At 41.1% G+C, this 7282-nt stretch overlaps 1 non-coding gene across 1 annotated transcript; it reads left to right on the top strand.

Moving 5' to 3' along the window:
• Positions 1–4578: 4578 nt before the first annotated feature.
• On the top strand, positions 4579–4707 carry LOC116276241. Its single transcript, XR_004185669.1, has one exon. It is a non-coding gene; the product is annotated as a small nucleolar RNA SNORA11 (small nucleolar RNA).
• The last annotated feature ends 2575 nt before the right edge of the window (positions 4708–7282 follow it).

Raw genomic sequence — 7282 nt, forward strand, 5'->3', positions numbered from 1 at the left:
GTTGATGGTAGCTAACCTCATAACTTAGTTTTTAGGTTACAGGATACCAAAGGAAGATAGTGACTGAAAAGGAAAAAGAAGGACCATCATAAAGAGAAGACAAATGACTGATAAGACTTTGGGTATCTCCTTCCAAGGAAGATAGTGAGGGCATCTTCATTTGCAAGAGAGATAGTCACAGAACTGAGGTGAAAGCATTATGTTGTCATTCTCATTGTTTGAAAATTAATGTGGGTAAAAGGCTATGTATGGATGCTGAGCACCTGAAGCAGTGAACTGCCCCAGACTATCCACTAGCAACGCAGGATCTCTCTTCTGTGATCCCCCAAGAGTTCGGAAGTCTGGAGCATTTCTTAGAATCTTTTGCTACCATTTTCCACGCTAGATGCCATAAATGAGAGGTACTTCTGTGGGATTTGGAGAATGGAAGAGAGGCAGAGTATTATTATTTTCCCCCGGTAGCAGTGGACAGATATATACACTTCAGCAGATATGGACGAAACTAGGGGCACAGCTATAAATAAGAGAGAGATTTAAAAGTTAATAAGATAATTCTATCAACAGCATTTAAAAACTTGAAGAAAAAGACCAATTTCTAGGAAAATATCTTACTACATCTGGCTCAAGAAGAAATTGGAAGTCCCCCAAATCCTGTTACTGTTAATCAAATTGAAGAAGTCATGAAAAAATCTGTCAACAGACTTACGTTTTCACCTGTGAAAAATTGACTGTTATAATAATTCTCTTTATGGAGAATTAGAAAACTGGATAAAATATATGAAACAATGGCTTTCAGACATTGGACAACAGGCAACATATAACTATGATCTCTGAGAGAAAGAGAACAAATAAGGTGAGCCCTGGGATTGCCCAGTTTACAAAGACAGAGAACACCAGAAATCTGCAGAGGAATATTTTTGAGTCTTTGGCTGAGAAGTAACCTATGTATGCATCCAGTGAAACACGATGAAGCCAGATAAAGGACAACTAGAATGTAGTAAACTAAACAATTTCTGGAGCTCGCACAGGGCTGTGAGTAGTTTGTGTTACTACTGGCCAGAAGGATCATGCTTTGTTAGTAAGCCCTGAAAGTTTGAAACTAACCCCAAGTAAATTTTTTTTTTTTTTTTTTTTTTTTTGAGCCGGAGTCTCACTCTGTCGTCCAAGTTGGAGTGCAGTGGCATGATCTTGGCTCACTGCAACCTCTGCCTCTGGGTTCAAGCGAGTCTCCTGCCTCAACCTCTCCGGTAGCTGGGATTACAGGTGTGCACAACCATGCCAGGCTAATTTTTGTATTTTCAGTAGAGACAGGGTTTCACCATGTTGGCCAGGCTGGTCTCGAACTCTTGACCTAGTGATCCACCTGCCTCAGCCTCCCAAAGTGCTCGGATTACAGGTGTGAGCCACCACGCCCGGCAACCCCAAGCAATTTTAACCACATACCACAATAATGTCAACATTCTAAAGAAATACCACAGTATCAACACCTAATGATGTAAAATTCATGGAGTCTGGCATACAAGAAAATAATTACCAGATATGTAAAGAGGTAGAAAAATATAACCAATAACCAAAAGGAAAATCAATCAGTATAAATAGATCTAAAAACTATAGGAAGATGGAATTAGCAGACAAGAACCTTAAGACCGCTAACATAAATATTATAAATATTCTTAAGAATGTAAAAGGCAGCCAGAGATTACATGCCTGTAATCTCAGCACTTTGGGAGGTCAAGGTGGGAGGATTGCTTGAGCCCAGGAGTTTGAGACCAGTCTAGGCAACATAATGAGACTCCATTTCTACCAAAAAATTTTAAATTAGCTGGGCACAGTGACATGTGCCTGCAGTCCCAGCTACTTGGGAGACTGAGTGGGGAGGATCACTTGAGCCCAGGAGGTTGAGGCTGTAGTGAGCCCTGAACACACCGCTACACCCCAGCCTGGGTGACAGAGTGAGCCCTTGTGTCAAAAAGAAAAAAAAAAAAAATATATATATATATATATATATATAAAATATATAGTTTTATGTATATAAATATATATTTTTATATATATAGAAGAAAACATAAACATAATAAGGAGAGAAACACAATACAAAAAGATATAAATGGAACTTCTAGAGATTAAAAATATAATATCTGATACAAAAAAATAGACTGGGTGGGATTAACTGTGAACTTGAAGATACAGCAATATAAACCATCCAAAATGCAGCACAGAGAGGAAAAGGAAAATGAATCAAACCTCAACAACTGGCCGGGCACAGCGGCTCATGCCTATAATCCCAGCAATTTGGGATGCCAAGGTGGGCGGGTCGTTTGAACCCAGGAATTTGAGACCAGCCTGGACTACATAGGAGAATTTGTCTCTTATTTTTTAAAAGAAAAAAAAATTTAAAACGTAAAAAATAAAACAATAAAAATAAAAACAAATCTTAACAACCTGCAGGACAATAGCAAGCAGTCCAACATACATGTCCATAAGATGGAAAGGAAAAATACTTTAACAGGCCCAGTGTGGTGGCTCACGCCTGTAATCCCAGCACTATGGGAGGCAGAGGCAGGTGGATCACCTGAGGTCAGGAGTTCAAGACCAGCCTGGCCAATGTGGCAAAACTCCGTGTCTACTAAAAATACAAAAATTAGCTGGGTGTGGTGGTGGGAGCCTGTAGTCCCAGCTACTCTGGAGGCTGAAGCAAGAGAATCGCTTGAACCCGGTAGGCGGAGCTTGCAGTGAGCCAAGATCGCGCCACTACGCTCCAGCCTGGGTGACAGGGCGAGACTCTGTCTCAAAAAAAACCAACAACAACAAAAGAAAAACAAAAAGTAGATTTCAGAGCAAGAAATATTTGCAGGGATAAAAATGATAATTTCTTTTTTTTTTTTTAATAGTTTAACATATTTTAACAGCAAACTTACAGGAACAGCACAGAAGACAGACAACATTAAACACATGTGCTTGCATGTAGGACAACTCAGAAAAGTATAGTGAATGGATAGAATCTCCTATATGATAAAAATGCTATCAACACTATTTACTTGCTGTCAATAAGAAATTTACTTGTTTTAAAAAAAATCCGGCCGGGCGCGGTGGCTCAAGCCTGTAATCCCAGCACTTTGGGAGGCCGAGACGGGCGGATCACGAGGTCAGGAGATCGAGACCATCCTGGCTAACACGGTGAAACCCCGTCTCTACTAAAAAATACAAAAAAAAACTAGCCGGGCGAGGTGGCGGGCGCCTGTAGTCCCAGCTACTCGGGAGGCTGAGGCAGGAGAATGGTCTCAACCCGGGAGGCGGAGCTTGCAGTGAGCTGAGATCCGGCCACTGCACCCCAGCCTGGGCGACAGAGCAAGACTTCTGTCTCAAAAAAAAAAAAAAAAAAAAAAAAAATCCAAATGCTGGCATTGTCCAGAAAAATGTAACAGGTTTATTTACAATTATTATAAAGTTGAACTGCTGAAACTTGTTCACTGAAACATTTTAACTTGCATTCATGCTTTACATCCTCTCATTTATACTAAAAATTCACACACAAGCGAAAATGGAAAAACTGCCCCAATACCTGATTTCTGTCTCCTATTTTTGCACTAGTAATTCATATATACTTAGGTACCTTTTGACCTTATGGGGGAAAAAAAAAAAAAAATCTAACGTTCAGAACTACCAATAACAGGAAGAAGATTTTTTTGTTTTTGGAATGAAATGTTTCCCATCATAGTGGATTCTTAAGCACGTTCTCTACGTGTGCGGAGTGCTAGCTGGATATCTTTTGGCCTAATTGTTACACGTTTGGCATGGATAGCACACAGGTTGGTGTCTTCAAAAAGGCCAAGAAGATAGGCCTCACTTGCCCCCTGCAAAGCACCAATAGCTGCGCTCTGGAAGCGCAGATCTGTTTTAAAGTCCCGAGCAATTTCTCTTACCAGCCGCGGAAAGGAAAGTTTGCGAATTAGTTCAGTGGACTTCTGATAACGCCTAATTTCACGGAGTGCCACAGTAACAGGCCTATAACGATGAGGTTTCTTCACCCCTCCAGTAGAGGGCGCAGTCTTGCGAGCGGCTTTTATAGCCAGTTGCTTCCTGGGTGCTTTACCACTGGCCAATTTGCTGGCAGTTGGCTTTGTACATGCCAAGGTATAGAGATTTCCTTACTTATCCCCTTCTCCTTCGACTGGAGCTCGGCGAGGGAGAAGCGGCTTTGGCGTTGGTGGCTGGGCGGCGATGGCGACTGCGAACACAACTCGATAATTTCTTTTTTCTTTTTTGAGACAATTTCTCGCCCTGTCGCAGGCTGGAGTGCAGTGGCGCGATCTCGGCTCACTGCAACCTCTGCCTCCGCCTCCCAGGTTCAAGCGATTCTCCTGCCTCAGCCTCCCAGGTAGCTGGGACTACAGGCGCTCACCACCACGCCCAGCTAATTTTTTTTTTTGTAGTAGAGACAGCGTTTCACCGTGTTGGCCAGCATGGTCTCGATCTTTTGACCTCGTGATCCGCCCGCCTCAGCCTCTGAAAGTGCTGGGATTACAGGCGTGAGCCACCGTGCCTGGCCTCGATAATTTCTTCATAGTAAAGAGGTCAGGGATGTGCTCAGAGCAGGGGGCCTGAGGAATGGTTACTCTGTTTACAACACACCCAACAGGAATCGGATCCTTGTGACGAGAGGTACTAAAAACTTGTGGCCTTCCTATGAACAAATGCCCTACATGTGAAGGGAAAGAATAATAATAAAATAATAATAACGTCAATTCATCAGATAATGTGACAGTTTTAAATTGTATACATCTAACAACAGAGCTCCAAAATACACGAAAGCAAAAACTGAAAGAGTTGAGAGATATACAAAACCAACTCAATTAGATTTTCCAACATCTCAATCACTGATAGATCAAGTAGAAAGAAAATCAGTAAGGATTTAGAAAACTTGAATAACACTATAAAACACCTTGACCTAACTGACATTTATAGACATTTCATCCAACAACAGCAGAATACATATGCTTTTCAAGTCCCCTCAGGACATTTACCAAGAAAACCTGTATTCCAAGTCATAAAACAAGTCTGGATAAAAGATTGAAATTCCACAATGTTTTCTAATAGCAACAGAATTAACTTAGAAACCAAGAACAGAAAGATAACTGGAAATTCTCTAAAAATGCCATTTATAATAGCATAAAAATATTGAACACTTAGGGATAAATTTGGGAAAAGATATCAAATTAAAGAAGATCCAAGTAAATAGAAAGATGTGCCATTTGCATGGATTGCCGGACTCAATATTGTTGCATGTCAATTCCTCCACACATTGATTTAGTCATGCAATGCCATTCCAATCAAAATCTCAGCAAGTTTTCTTGTAAAAATTGACAAGCTGATTCTAAAATGTATGTGGAGATTTTTTAAAAGGCCAAATAATTTTTAAAATAAAAAATAAAGTTGGAGAAATACTACTACCTAATTTGATTACCAATATAAATCTACAGAAACTAAGACAATGTTGTTTTGGCATAAAGATAACCATTTAGATCAATGGAACAAAAAGAGTTCAGAAATAGACTCACACATACATAGTCAACAGATTTTTTTTATTTTTATTTTTTATTTTTTTGAGATGGGGTCTCACTCTGTCACCCAGGCCAGAGTGCAGTGGGGTGATCTCGGCTCACTGCAGCCTACACCTCCCTGGCTCAAGGGATCCTCCCACCTCAGCCTCCTGAGCAGCTGGGATGCGGGTACCACCCACCACATCCCGCTAATTTTGTATATTTTTGGTGCAGACAGGGTTTCACCGTGTTGCCCGGGCTGGTCTCAAACTCCTGAGGTCAAACAATCCTTTCACCTCGGCCTCCTTTGGCCTTGGCCTCCCAAAGTGCTGAGATTATAGGTGTGAACCACTGCACCCAGCCATCAATTGATATTTGACAAAGGTCCCAAGACAATAAAATGGGGAATGAATAATCTCTTCAACAAAAAGTGTTTTAACAATTGAATAGCAGTGTATTGTTAAACAATTAAAAACACTTACCTCTTAACTTACAGAATATACAAAAATTAACTCAAAATGGATCATAGGAGGGTTGGGCATGGTGGCTCACGCCTATAATCCCAGCACTTTGGGAGGCAGAGGCAGGTGGATCACCTGAGGTTGGGAGTTCGAGATCAGCCTGACCAACACGGAGAAACCCCTTCTCTGCTAAAAATATAAAATTAGCTAGGCATGGTGGCACATGCCTGTAATTCCAGCTACTTGGGAGGCTGAAGCAGGAGAATCTCTTGAACCTGGGAGGCGGAGGTTGCAGTCAGCTGAGATCATGCCATTGCATTCCAGCCTGAGCAACAAGAGTGAAACTCCGTCTCAAAAAAAAAAAAAAAAAAAAAAAAAAAGTCATAGGCTTAAATGAAAGTTATCAAACTCAGATGTTTGTTGCCAAGAAGCCTCCACTCTCTGCACAGGGCTGCTCGGGTGTCCTCACATCATGGCAGTTGGCTTTAGTGACCCAACAGAGACAGCAAGAAGAAAGGTGCAATGCCTTGTATGACCTCACTTGGAAAGTGACACACTGTCACATCTGCCATATTCTATTTGTTAGAAAGGTCACTAAATCCAAATTTCTCTCTAATGGGGAGAAATTAAGCTCTATATCTTGAAGAAGATACTTGGAAGAGTATCAAGGAATTTGTGGATATATTTTTAAACCACCATCTGGCCACAAATTATTTGTAATTTTCTACACAATATATATTCACTCCTTTCCTAAGGGTCCCAAAAGTATCTTCTCATTTCAGTATCAGTTCAAAATCCAGAGTCACAGCATATAAACCAGGTCCAGAGGCAGACAGTGCTTTTCAGGTGTATTTCCTTAAAGACAGCTTCTCTCAATCTGAACACCTGTGAACTGGAGCTAAATTATCTTCCCCAACATACACAGACACCCACACATACCACACAATGGTGGGATGGGCATACGATAAACACTATAAACACTCCTGTGCAAAAAGGGGAAAAACAGGACTGATCCATAGTGGTTCTGAGACCCAGCTAGGCAAAGTTTGGAGACTCTTTTATTAGGATTCATTCCTACTCATCCCCATGACTCTTGGCCCCTACCTTGGAGCTCTTGGTTCTGCTAAGTCATCCTTCCTTTTCCATGAGAGAGAACTCATGTTTTTCAGCTGTGGAGTTTTCTGTCTGATTACAGCAGGTGGAATTTTGGGAATTCAAAAGTCTCTTCATTCATGTAGTCTTTGTCCCTTTCATTCCAAGCTGTTTCTGCCCATATGGTTC

The sequence above is a fragment of the Papio anubis genome, chromosome 7 (assembly GCF_008728515.1).
Source record: "Papio anubis isolate 15944 chromosome 7, Panubis1.0, whole genome shotgun sequence".
Taxonomy (NCBI): domain Eukaryota; kingdom Metazoa; phylum Chordata; class Mammalia; order Primates; family Cercopithecidae; genus Papio; species Papio anubis.